Source organism: Cyprinodon tularosa, unplaced genomic scaffold (genome assembly GCF_016077235.1).
Source record: "Cyprinodon tularosa strain WSP-4 unplaced genomic scaffold, ASM1607723v1 ctg598, whole genome shotgun sequence".
Lineage (NCBI taxonomy): Eukaryota > Metazoa > Chordata > Actinopteri > Cyprinodontiformes > Cyprinodontidae > Cyprinodon > Cyprinodon tularosa.
The window spans coordinates 723,285-737,809 of record NW_024039338.1 but is presented as its reverse complement, the minus strand read 5'-3'; the positions used below and the strand labels follow the sequence as shown (position 1 = coordinate 737,809).

Sequence of the window (14,525 nt, the reverse complement as noted above, 5' to 3'; positions counted from 1 at the left end):
AATTGGTGACCAAACACAGAAGGAAAAATGTAGGCTCACTCATTTTCTGTATCTACCTTAAAGGCATTATATACCTTATATATTTTACCAGAATAAATTAAAACAAACTTTTAAAAAGCCGCATTAACTGCCAAACTATTTGATTGGACTAGCATGGAGGATAAAAAGTGCCAAAATTAAAAAAATAAATAAATACAGCATTAAATAAATAATTAAATGCGTCAATAATTAATTAAATGTGGAATTAAATAAATAAATGTGTCATTCATTAATTAAAACCACGTCACTAATATAAAGTGCCATAATTAAATAAATAAATAAATACAGCGAGAAACAATTAATTAAATGTGTAATTAATTAAATAAATAAGGAATTAAATATATAAATGTGTCATTAATTTAATAAAATACGTCTTCATTTTATTAAAAAATATAAATAATTATTTCAGTGTGCATTTAATTATTTCATGGTCCTGTGTCGCAGTACATCGAAACCATTAAAAGAATCTCTCAAACTCACCCATCAAAGTTAGGGGGCGGTTATCTAACACCTGATTGGTCACCCTGCACATTAAGGCGAAGCAAATCGATTACAGAGACTGTGATCCACAGGTAGTGAACATACTCTGATACAGTAGGTGGCGACTCAATTCGCGTTAACCCCGCCGCCACATTTAATTAATTATTGACACATTTAATTATTTATTTAATGCTGTATTTATTTATTTCATTTTGGCACTTTTTATCCTCCATAGAATAGGAGGTGACGGTACTTCCAATGACAGGAAGGACTAAATAGAAAATGTTAAAAAGAGTTGTAATTATTAACTGACTTTGGATTAATCAGTAAGTCAGACTGAAAGATTGTTGCTACACCTCCTCATCACCCAAAATTTATGGGTATGTGAAAATTGAAATAACTATAGGGAGTTGCCTCATTTATGCTCACATAATCCTCTTGCTGCAGCCAAGTTTCTGTAAGGCAACATAAATAAATTTGATAATAACAAATCAAGTCATAAGAACTTTCTAAATAAAAAGACCTGTTAAATAAACCACATTTAAAGGGATAGTTCGGTATTTTTGACATGAATCTGTATGGCATCCCCATCACCAGTGGCATGCAATCACACTGACTTACCCCTGGCAGCGTCCTGTGAGCAGAGTTATCGTCCAGTTTTGGTCAAGCCGAAAGTAGTCCGGCAGGTTTTTATACATACAGATTCATGTCAAAAATACCGAACTATCCCTTTAATAGTTTTTACTTTTTCCTGAATTTGAGTTATATCAGTATTAATTACATTATCATGATTTACTCCTTTAATAATGACTTCAGAACCTTGGACCCAATATTGAAGCAGACAAAATCAGGACAGTTTTCAAACAATTTTATTTCAGAAACTAAAGTGAGTTGCTGAACATCTGCGGGGCGGATTGCCGGATTCTCTGCAGAAACAGGAAACTCAGGTCAGTGACAAGAATGTCGAGCTGATCACGACTAGGAGGAAAAAACCACTGACCTGGTTGAGAGTTCAGTCCGATTCCAGAGGGAGAGGAGGAATCTGGGGGGAGATTGTCTGCTGCTTGTGATCGTTACCGCTTCAGAGCACAGGGTGGAGAGGAGCTGGTGCCATCCGATCCAGAGGAAGCAACAGTGTCAATGAGCGATAATCCAAAGCCAGAGTACAATCCAAACCAGGTTGACAGACCAGGAGATCAGAGAGCCAAAGGGTACAGAAGGACAATCCGAGCCGAGGTCAGTAACACAGTCCAAGTTTGATATCGAGCAGATTCCAGGAAGTCAGTACAAATACGAAACTGAGCAGAGCAGAGAGGGACAAGGCAAAAACATGAATATCCAGCGGCAGAAAACAAGTCGGAATCAGAATGTCTAAACACTTCCTTGAATGCTAGAATTAATCTCACTGAAACAGCTAGAATAATCTGGTGCTGATGGCGGGCAAGCAAACAGCATAATTAGCTGCGGGATCTAGGTGAAACAGATTGACGAAAGTCACTAGCCAGGCCAATTAGACAGGTGAGCAGGAGCAGATGAAAAAGCCAACCAACACCAAAAGGACCATGACATCATTAAGATTCTTTTTTTTTATTCATTTGATTTTGGTTGTGGGTAAGATATAGCCTGGGTGCCAGTCCGAACTTAGTCCCGCCCACAAGGTTTGAGTTCGGGGAAGTTCGGTCTGGCTCTGCTCCATAGTAGCGCGAGTATTAAAGCCCACTGTCAGGCGATCCAATCAAATTGTCAGGGCGGGCTTTATACGATGATGGACAGATGATCAAGAGTAACGTTATCAACCACGTGACCAATGCGCGCTTGGGTGACAACAATAATGGCTGCCGCTGGAGAGTTTGGGTGAGTAGATTCTGCTATTAGGTCTGTTCTAGAAGATATCGACAGCAAAATAATTTTAAAAGAGGAACAGAGAAACGCGATCAAGGCTCATCTTCTTATTCTAGGCGTGAAACTGCACGCTTTGATTTTTGTGGACAACAACTATGCCTCGCTTAAGATACGTCACGCACTCCTTTGCTCTTATTGGTTGTAGGTCTATCCAATTGAGTGCAGAGGCATTTTTTTCCCTGGTTCGTTCAAAACACGCCCCATAATCACAGCTCTATGGAGCAGTATCAGACTCATATTCTGACTAGAATTGAGTCGGACTACGTCAGGCTAGGTAAGATACTGTCTGGATGGTGTAATGAGTAGGTAACAGTAGAGAAGCTGCAAAGACGTGTTAAAATTATGACTCTTCCTGGTCTGCACCATTGGGTTGTCAGGGTTTTTGGAGGACAAAAAAACATTTGGCCAGATTCCTGGAATGAAGAGCTGCACCATTCAAATTGATGGATGCTGTCTCTCTAAATCAGACCAAGTTTCCCACAAAAAGATTGCCAATTATTAATATAGCCCAATTTGTTTTTTAGGACCCTTCCTTGACAACCAGTGGTTGAATGATGACATGCAAATCTTACGAGTGATGACATGCAGATGTCATCACTGGTCAGATGAGGGAGAGGACCAGAGAAACTCATGGAGTCTGACAATGTTTTGGTGACCTTACACACCAAAGCAACACTAATTTTATTGACCTCTGATTGGTGTAAGTGGGTGTCATTACCGCCAGTGTGAATAACAACTTGCTGTATTTAAGCTTTTCCTTAGCCAGCGGTTTCAGGTAGGATTTGATGTCGCCCGTTCTGCCCCCCAGCAAACATTTGGCTATGGTCCCTGGTGCCTCTAATACCACGTTTCTAACTATGGAGCTGCCAATCAACAGAGTGGGCTTCCCAGTGGGTGTGTCACTGATTGGGGAAAATTGGTTAGATACTACACTTTCATTGTACCATCACCCAATTGCCTGGCTCAGGCACTGTTGGAGGGCCACTATGTGGACGTGTCCCTGATCTCGCCTCCAAAGCTACAAAAATATCACAATGATTAATCCTACTATTATCACTAAAGTAGGCAAAGGAATAACTGATCATCTGACACACAGACCAGGAGAGAGGAGAGGAAGGTTAAAAAAAGTCAGAAAAGAGTCAGGGGGAGAGGGAAAAGCCATGGCAGTGCTATGCTAGCGCTAGCCTTGGCTAGCTACTAGAAATAAAAACCAAGTGAACGCAACAAGTGCCAAGTAGAAAAGTGCAGCAGAAGAAGCTGTGCTTATGGACAGTTAGAGTAACTGAGAGATATCGCAGAACAAAGATTTTAATTGAGACAGAGATAGCTTGACCAGCACCAGAATGTAGCTCAGCAATCAAAACAGAAATTGAATTTGATATATTCCCATTATTTGTTTAAAAAAAAAATTGTGGCATAAGATGAAGGGGATGGTCCAGGGCCTCACTTCTACCGCGGGCCTGATGTTTCATATTTAGTTAGTATTCATACCTAAATTAACTCAAAATGTGAAAATTTGCCTCCAAAAAAAGAGATAATTTTATATCCTGGTTCTTGCAGTTATTACCATCTAAAAAAAAAGCTTAGGAAACTTTATCAGGGGATACTCAGCATGACACCTAACTCTAATGCATACTTAATTTGGCTACTTTCAAAAGAATTGATCAATCTAAAATCTGTTATTGGAAGTTATACTTTGGGTCTGTATCTGAAAAAATTACAAAATATTTAAAGGTAGGACCATAATCACGATAAACTGACAGCAAGGATATTATTTTGAGGTGTACTTTCACACTTAAAAATTATTGATCATTGATCATTTTCATTTAATAAAAATATTGAAAGTATTAAAATAATTGTTGGAACCAGCTCTCCTCATGATGTAAAATACATAATTTGTTGTCTTATTTTGCACTTGCTTCCATTGTCATTGTCTTTGCTGAATCCTTTTTTGGACAAATATATGAGACATAGGAAAAAACATCTATTTCAAAAGAATATAAAGCAATTAGAGTAAAGGTATCAACAAAAAAAAATGTATAGTGCTAATATTACCATTACTTAATATTTACTGTTTGTAATACTCTGTTTAACAGAAAATTGACCAGAAATCTTATTTAAGACAAGGATAATTTTATTTTTAAGATATGAACAGGACATTTTATTTTGAAGGGCTACATCTTGAGTGCTGGTTTGGAATGCCCTTTCTTTTGTGAAGTCCCTCAGTTTAGTACTTGTCAGGGGGCTTTTTTGAGTTCATCAAAACCTTTGAAATGAAGATTGACTTTAAAATCTTTTTTTTAATTTTCCTATTCAATGGACTTTCTTTTTCTCTTGAAGACTGTCCGCAACATTGCAAGTGCGACTGGGAATCCAAGAGGGTGTCATGTTCTGGAGTTGAAGTTGTGCCTTTTTTCCATGGCTCTATAGAGGACGTGTAAGTATTTAAACTTTGTATTAAAGATAGGCTAGTGATGAAAAAAGCTGATATTTATTGTTTTTGTTTCAGGTTGCTTGTGAAGACAAAGCTTGCTTCTATTCCCCCAAACACATTTGCCAGTTTGCCCAACATTTCTCATGTGTAAGATTTTACTTTTTATCAAGATTAACCACTTTATAATGTTTGTAACTGGCATTGACATTGAGAGCCCAGAACCTGACAAAAAAAAATAAATAAATCTTGGTGCTGAAACTAAATAGATAACAGCCCAACTGCTAATTTATTTTAAATATATGCTCAGAGAATTTACTTTTTATGCTGATATGCATAAAAGGATGCAAAGCCTTAAGCTTTCTATTTAGGTTAGTGCCTGTATTTAGAACTCCAAGATTCAAATGAAAACCTTTATTAAATTAATTTCAATTAAATTCTAAAATATTTTAACTCCAAGAGGAAATTAAAAGTTTGAACTCATAGGGTTTCCTTCAGCGAGTTGTAAATGTTGATGGCTTTCAACAGGATTGATCTTCTATGGGATTTTTTATCTTACAGGAGCAGCCTCTGACTGAGGCCACTCTGTTTTTGTAAAACAATGTGATGAGGAAGGTTTTCCACAATGTTCTTCATTTTATGAGGAACACAAAGATCATGCTCTAATAGCTTCCTGACTTTTTGTTAATTGCTCCGAAGCTGCAACCAAACAGATGATGGTACAAGAGCTCATCCTAAAAGATGATGGATGTTACTTCACAGCAAACACTGAAGTACCTAAACTTCCTGAAGAAATACAGTCTACTCTGTCCAATTCTTGTATACAGCTTCACAGATGTTTTTTTTTTTTTTGTGACTAGACAGAAGACATAACTGTGGCCTATTGTCCTCTAGTAAATGGTGGAAAGGTCCTTCTCTGTATTCATCAGTGGTGAAATTCATTACATTATAATTTGAACTGCACTTGTCCTTTTTTGTTTTCTCTTTCTCTCATTGAGCTTGAAGTCAAAGGTGTACACAGTAAAAGGGAATGGTGAGAGTACCGCCCCCTGTGGTTTTTCTGAAGTTTCTCACAATATAAATAACACTAAATCATGTTAAATCTACTGGAGAAATCAAAGAACATGGTCCTCCCAGTGCTGTCTTTCCTGTTTAAACAACAATGTGTTTGTTTAAGCAGGTAATGATGGCATCTTCAACTTCAGCTTCACAGCAATAAGCAAATTGCAGGGGGTCCTGATAGCTGCTTGTTGAGATAAGCCAACAGAAGTCAAGAGAGAAGGATCCTGAGCTTGTTCCTAAACTGAACATGTTGAAGAATGTATTCAGTGTATTTGCTCTGCCCAGACCTCCACCTGTGTGGTCATCTTTTTGCTTAAAGGCTGTGATCTTCTTCATCCCTGAGCCACATATTTCTGATAATGTTCTGCTTGAGCTTGCTTTAGAGCAGGGGTGTAAAACTAATTTTGGTTTAGGGGCTGCATACAGCTTAATCTGATCTCAAGTAAACTCAATGCAAGATTAAATTGAACTAATAGAAGTGGACCTGTTATTGACAAATGTCCCTTTTACAAAATACATTATGAATAAACTCAGAGTATTTAAGAAAAGTATGTGCAATTTCTACAAACATTTATTTGAGAGCATCATGCATAAAAACTGATCAGGGATTGAATCATGTTGTGAAACATTTATTCACAGTTTTTGGAACTTAAAAATACTGCCCTACATGACAAAATACATCAAACATATACAGATTAAGAATTGATTTAAAATCAATTTTCCACATCTGGGAAGCTGTTAGAACTTATCTGGCTTCACACATTTGAAGTGTCAGCTTTTGTCAACAAGCATTTAATTAAGTACATTTGCCACCTTTCTTGTTGATTCATAAAATGTATACATATAGAAAAACTTACATAACATGTATTGAGTGCATAAGAAATATTTTACGTAACATAACTCTTTCGTTAAAAACCTGTTACTGGCTAGTACTAACTTAAACAGAATTAACTCAGCAAATATTCAAAGCTGTAATTTTTATTAATATAATATTGACAGTAACCTGCCATAGGATTTAGTTTTCATCAGTATTTGCCTCTGAAACTTGGTATCATTTAGCCAGGGCAAGTACAACAATATCAGCATCATGTCCTGAGCAGTGGCCAATTTCAGTCTCATTTAAGTGCCTATGTGAGAGCTTTGAGTGCAGCGTTGTTTTATTTATATTGATTAGTGAGAAAATCTGCTCACAAAGGTAGGTAGTCCCAAACATGGACAATATTTTTGCAGCCAGTGCTGTCAATTTAGGAAACCCTGGTAGGAGACACATGTAAATGAGTCCAAGCCAACTGATGCAAATTTGTCCTTCAATTCCCCATCATGTCATGATGGGTTTCAGATATTTTTACCACATGCAGATACAACTCAGAGGAAAAAGAAAAATTCTCAGCTTGGGGAATATCCAGCAGTCAGGTGAACCGGAAACACTAGAGGGAGATCAGAGTGATGAGTTCTAGGTCCATGGGAATTTTGAGGCCAATACTGAAATAAAGCCAGGGAAGGACTCACTGTTTTCTAAGTTCTCTATGCAAGTGGAGCATTTTTTCATTTGTTCTGCGTCTCACAAACGTTCTTCTTTGTGATCCAAACACCTCAAACTTGGATTCATCCGTCCACAACACTTTTTTCCAGTCTTCCTCTGTCCAATGTCTGTGTTCTTTTGCCCATCTTAATCTTTTTCTTTTATTGGCCAGTCTCAGATATGGCTTTTTCTTTGCCACTCTGCCCTGAAGCCCAGAATCCCGCAGCTGCCTCTTCACTGTAGATGTTGACACTGGTGTTTTGTGGGTACTATGATACTAAGATGGCAGTTGGGGACCTGTGAGGCTTCTGTTTCTCAAACTAGAGACTCTAATGTACTTATCTTCATGCTCAGTTGTGCAACGCGGCCTCCCACTTCTTTTTCTACTCTGGTTAGAGCCTGTTACATATATATATATATATATATTTATATATATATATATATATATATATATATATATATATATATATATATATATACTGTTTTCTCACCCCTCGTGTCATCCTCAAGCTTGGGTCCTATATCAAAGGCCTGGGCGTTTGAGGGTTCTGTGCAGTATCTTAGCTGTTCCTAGGACTGCTCTCTTCTAGACACAGAACTCTGATGTTTTACCTGGAATCTGCTGTAGCCACTCTCCCAGTTTGGGGGTCACAGCTCCAATTACCACAGGCACCACTGCTGCTCTTACCTTCCATGTATTTTCTAGCTCTTCTTTCAGCCCTTGGTATTTCTCAAGCTTCTCGTGTTCCTTCTTCTGTTGCTGTCGCTTGGGATTGCCACATCTATCACTACTGCCTTCTTCTGCTGTTTGTCCATCAACACGATGTCTGGTTGGTTAGCCATCACCAGTTTGTCAGTCTGGATCTTGAAGTCCCATAGGATCTAAGCTTGGTCATTCTCAACTACCTTAGAAGGTGTCTTCCAATTTGACCTTGGGACTTCGAGCCCATACTCATGGCAGATGTTCCTGTACACTATGACAGCTACCTGGTTATGTCGTTCCATGTATGCACGTCCTGCCTGCATTTTACACCCTGCTGTTATGTGCTGCCTTGTTTCATAGGCATCTTTGCACAGTCTGCACCGGGGGTCCTGCCTGGTGTAGTAGACCTTCTATTGATCTTGTGTCTGTTCTTGTGCTGCCATGATTAGTGCCTCTGTGCTGTCCTTCAGTCCAGCCTTTTCCAGCCACTGGTAGGATTTTTTTTATATCAGCCACTTCTATTTTTCTGTGGTACACGCCGTGCAGCGGCTTGTCCCTCCATGATGGTTCTCCTTCTTCATCTTTTTTGTCCTCACTTTCGGTTTTCTCCTGTCTGAGGTATTCACCAAGCCATTTGTCTTTGGGGGCCATTTTTCTGATGTACTCCTGGATGTTAGCTGTTTCATCCTGGACAGTGGTCTTGGCACTCACTAGCCCTCAGCCCTACATCGCTACGCTTGGTATACAGTCTTAGGGTGCTGGACTTGGGGTGAAACCCTCCATGCATTATGAGGAGCTTTCTCGTCTTGATGTCAGTAGCCTCTATCTCATCTTTGGCCAGTTTATTATACCAGCGGGGTATCTGATGACTGGCAGGGCATATGTGTTGATGGCTTGGATGTTGTTTTTCCCATTCAGCTGACTTTTCAGGACCTGCCTTACTCTTTGTAGATATTTGGCTGTGGCGGTCTTTCTTGCTGTCTCCTCGTGGTTTCCGTTAGCCTGTGGCACCCCTAGGTATTTGTAGCTGTCCTGAACATCTGTAATGTGGCCTTCTGGTAGTTCAACCCCCTCGGTTCTGATCATCTTCTCTCTCTTTGAGACCATGCAACCGCACTCGTCCAGTCCGAATGACATTCCAATGTCATTGCTGTAGATCCTGGTAGTGTGGATCAGTGGGTTGGTGTCTCACTCACTCCTGGCATACAGTTTGATGTCATCGATGTAGAGGAGGTGACTGATGATTGTTCCACTTCGGAATTGGTAACCATAGCCAGTCTTTGTGATGATCTGGCTGAGGGGGTTCAGGTCTATGCAGAACAGCAGTGGCGATAGTGCATCGCCTATCATATGTGCCGCAATTGATGGTGATTTGTGCAATTGGCTTTGCGTTGGCTTCCAGACTTGTTTTCCACAACTTTATTGAGTTCTTGATGAAGGCTATTAGTGTCCTGTTGATCTTGTACATTTCCAAGCATTCCAGTATTCATGTATGTGGCGTTGAGTCGTAGGCTTTCTTATAGTCATTCCAGGCAGTGCACAGATTTGTCTGCCTGGTCGTACAGCCTTAAGTGACTGCTCTATCCACTAGTAGCTAGTGCTTGGCTCTTCTGGTGTTACTGCCTATTCCCTTCTGGGAAGAGTGCATGTATTGAGCCATTTGCATACTCATCTTAGCCGTCATGATGCCTGGCAAGTTATTGGCCGGTATTTTGATGGGATTGTCCACATCTGCCGATCCTTCATGATCAGAATTGTCCATCCTTGAGTTAACCATTCTGGGTGGGTCCCATCCATCAGCAGTTGGTTCATTTGTGCTGCCAATCATGCATGAAGTGTGGTTCGTTTTTTCAGCCAGTAGGTGCGGGTCATGTCAGGGCCTGGTGCTGTCCAGCTTTTCATACCTGCCGTTCTTTCCTAGATGTCTGCCGTTGTAATGGTTACTGGTTCTTGTTCTGGGAGATTGCTGTGATCTGTTCTTAGATCCACTCGAAACTGAGCATTGGTGTTTTGGGATGCCTCCTTCTCTCATATGTTCCTCAAGTACTGTTCAGTCTCAGCCCTGGGAGGATCTGATCCTGCCACTGTGAGTACACTTTTTATGGGTTGGTGTAGAACATCTGGTTTATTCTCCTGGCTTCTGCTTCTCCCTTGTATCTCTTTAGGGCGGGCCAGGGCGGTGAGTCTTTGTTTGGAAGTTTCTAGAGTCTCAGGAATCGACAGCTTGTTTAACCTCTTCCCTGCAACTTTCTGTAGGTCTGAGAGCTGACTAACCTCTCTTCGTGTTGCCTTGATCTTGGCCTCCAGCCTTCTCCTCCATGGGGGGTAATGCTCCTTGTGGGCTGTGGTGTTTATCTTATAGCCAAGTAAAGAAAAGTGTTTGGAGCATGCTTTTGTTCTGATGACAGTTTTTTTCCAGCCTTATCCAGTCTCGTGTAGAAGGGCTGCTCAGATCACAGGTTATTTGCATTACAACAAGGACAGTTAACAAGATAGAGTGAATAACCAAACTTGAAGAGGTGAGGGGGGCTTGCAGGAAAACTGAAATTCTCTGGGACATCTAGAGTTAAAGTCTCCCAACATGATAATGAGGGCATTAGGACTGAACTCCTGGTACTCCGGTTGGCTCCGCGTTAGCGCAATTAGCTCGTCCATCTTGTTGCTAAGGGACAGCACGTTTCCCATAACGACAGAGGGGAGACACCGTTTAAATCTACTCCTTTCAATATCCTAGATATTGCTTTCCTCCTCTGCAACCTCGGCATGTTTTCTTCCAGAGTTTGGGTGGTATTACAGCTGTCTGGCTACCACGGCGGCCGGCATTAGAGCAATCAACTGTTCTTTGGACTAAACAAAGGCAGCATGTCCCAGTGGGACCGGCATGATAAAAACAACATGAAAAAAGCCCAAAAACTCTGAAAACGACCTGATTATAGAGGACAATACTTCACAGAGTCACCATGAATAAATAAAAGCAATCAAAAGAAGATAAAATTAAGAAAGTTAAAAAGCAAACAGAAGCGATGTAACTGCAGCATACTGCTTTCGTGCATGCACACTCATCGATTGATCATATCGCTTGTGATCCATGGTTTATCATTTGGGAAGCATTCCACTCTTCTAGTAGGGATGGTGTTATCTAAACATAAGTTTATGTAGTCAATCCCACACTCATTGCATTGATGTCTTCTCCAGCTGACACAGTGCATCCCTCTGTTGCCTCAAAACATCTTGAATGCACAAACTTTGCAGGGCTTCCTTTGCTTCCTGTGACCATCTCCTTATACTTCTTTTATTACTTAGTGTCATATTGGGACCAAGGTTTCTAACCCACATGCAGAACACACGGACTCAGAGGAAAAAGTTCAACAGTTTATTTGAAACACAATGTGAATAAAGTACTGATGTTGGAAACAGATCCAGGACAGGTCACCACTGGGTTCTCTGCAGAGAGGGACAGTTCGGTTAGCTGAGATCCAAATACTGTTGCTAGTAGAGTAAATGCAGGTCTGTACCTGTTCAGTGATTTTGGCTGAGCGGCAGAGGGTCCAGAGGCAGAAGGTAGGCAGAGGGTTTGGCAGAGGCAGGGCTTGACTTCAGACTTTGTAGTGTTCAGATTAGAGTTACTTTCCAGTTCTCTTCTTGAGAGCGGGCAGGCAGGTTCTGACAGTTTGACTTTCCAAGGTTCTTCTGAGATCAGACAAGCTGGTTTGAGCTGAGAAACTCTTCCAGAGTTCCAGGGTTCAGTCAGGTTCTTCCTAGGGAGCAGAGAGGACAAAACAGGTTAGGTTCAGGTTTCAGGGGAGTCAGAGAATCAGACAGGTTGGTTGGCTCAGGCTTGCTAACCGTAACTGGCTTAACACTCTGGCACTGGAGTGTTGCTCTGCCACTTCCTTAAATGCTGGTCTCCTGATGAGCAAACGAGCCGCAGGTGTGGTTGTCAGCTTCAGCTCCAGGAGACCTAGGGCGCCCTCTGCTGGAGAAAGGTGGATAGACCTCCAGATCCCAACACTTAGGTTGTCTCTTATAAAGTGCCTTTTACTTTGTGGCAATAACTTGGAATTTTAATCACACTTCACTTTCTGCTACACTGCCAACATTCCAATAGTTAGACAGCTACAGTACCAGAGGAAAAAAAAAAAAAACTTAAGACATATTTTATGTGAATGGAATGGACCACAATCTTGTTTTTTTTCAGCTGCTTTAACTGAGACAATTTGCATTCAAGATAACTGAAAGACAAAGGTCACAGGATGTTGAAAAATCCCTCCAAGGTTGTTTTCAGGCTGGAGACTCAGATGCACTGTGTCAGCCAAATATAGTGGACATCAATGAAATGACTGAGTGTGTAAGTGACTGCATAAACTGTGTAGATAACACCATACCTACCAGAACAGTGAAATGCTTCAGCTTAGACCACAAGTGATCGGAAGCAACTGCTTAACAAGAAAAATCAACCCTTTAACAAGAGAAAATGGGGAATTGATAAGGGATGAACAGTGGACCCACTCTACTCACTCAGCAGGCACACACACAACATTCAACGAAGGGGAAGAAGCCCCATAAATATTCCCCTGTTACAACAGATATTAAAGGCAGAAACAGGTCAGAATCAGTATCTCAGAACAAATATTAAGAATGCTAGAGTTACTTCCACCAAACAGCTCAAATAATCTGGCGCTGATGGTGGGCAAACAGGCAGCATAGGTAGCAGCAGGAACCAGATGGACAAGATGAGCATAATGAGCCGCCAGGCCAATTAGTCTACTTTCACACTGCAGCAAAAAGTGACCCAAATCCGATTTTGTGGCCCATATGCGACCTGTATCTGATCTTTTCATGGCAGTCTGAACAACAAAGACCCGATGAGACCCAGGCTACTTAGCTATGATGTCCTGAATCCGATAAGAATCAGATCTTTTCATATGCGACATGTGTCTGAACGGCCAGGTTGCATTCATCCGACCTGAACGCCATTAATACCCGACATAGGTCACTATTCTGGGTCTTGCTATGAAGAAGCAGCAAGAAAAACAACAACCATGGCAGACAATGATGCGGAGAGCAGTATTTGTGTTTAACCATCTTGAAAAGATTGTGTTTTTATGGTTGGGAAAGATCGCTAGATGCACTCCAGCACTAGCATCCTTATTTACTTCCATAAACACAGAGCACGCTGACCTGTGATGAACTGGAGATCACATACATGTTGCGTATATTTGGTAATGTGAACGGCAACGCAAAAAAAAATCGGAATTGGGCATCAAGGCCTGCAGTGTGAACATATCCTTAGACAGGTGACAGGAGTAAATGATAATTCCAAGCATCAGTGCCTAGCTTCATGATCTGCTCTGATAGCTGACCTTAGTTGTTTATGTCACTCACCTGCCTAACTTCGTCCGATCACTAATTATCACTCATCTCATCCACTTGCTCGTTCTGCTTTATATACGGGTCAGCCCAGCTATCAGGGCAAGATCATTGTTTAATATTTTTTGTTTCTTTGTTTCGTTAGTTTTAGGTATTCAAAGGTTCATGTCCCTGTCAACGGAGGCCAGTGGGTTGAGAGGTTTTTAGTGTTTGCCTTGTCATCTCCTGATCATGTCCTTGCTCTTTCCTGCTGAGCGCTCTTGGTTCCTGTTTTGGCTAGGTGATGGGGAAAACTAAAGTTTAATGTCCCGTAATCCTGGCTCCTAGGTGGAGTACAGTTTAAAGCTCTGCAGTTATCCTTGTATCAAGTCTTTTCTCTGTCCCTCAACCGCTGAGACTGCCTGTCCTGTTTAAATCAGAAGACCTGACCAGGCTGCGGACTCCAGGATTCCTGAACTTTCCTTTCTGATCTGTTTTCCCTGACCTGGATCAGATTCCTGCCTGCTCACTGAGGTTGCTGCATCAGGGACACTCTGGGTGGCTCTGTGCCGCAGCTTGTTTGGCAGTCCATCGGCTGAATCATACCTTCCTCAGAGAAGATGAACTGAACTGTTAACCAGGTAAGTGATTCACATGGATAATCATCTCCCATCAGATGATCGTGGTCACTTACCTGTGTTTTTCCCTCCAGAGTGTCAGTAGGCAGCGCCCTGCCTCCCCCCTGCAGCCGCAGTGGTCCGCAGATCCACAGCAACCAACTTCTGTTCAGATATGTGTTTTGGGTTAATAAACGTTTTTAACTTTCCCACTGTCTGTCTCACCTTGAATACTGGGTCCAACTTTTATGTTTTTATGACACTGAACCATGATATTCCCTGCAGTTTGCTTATTGCCATGGAGTTGGAGTTGATGATACTATCATACATCTGCCTCTACAAATCCACTGTCATTTAGACAAGGCAGACATCACTGTGAGGATCATGTTATTTGATTTCTTAAGTCCATTCAACACAATT

The 14,525-nt window shown here is 41.1% G+C and overlaps 1 long non-coding RNA gene across 1 annotated transcript; it reads left to right on the top strand.

The window, feature by feature from the left end:
- Window positions 1–4,942: 4,942 nt before the first annotated feature.
- LOC119797740 lies at window positions 4,943–14,301 on the top strand. Its single transcript, XR_005282618.1, has 3 exons — window positions 4,943–5,002; window positions 14,003–14,129; window positions 14,201–14,301. It is a non-coding gene; the product is annotated as an uncharacterized LOC119797740 (long non-coding RNA).
- The last annotated feature ends 224 nt before the right edge of the window (window positions 14,302–14,525 follow it).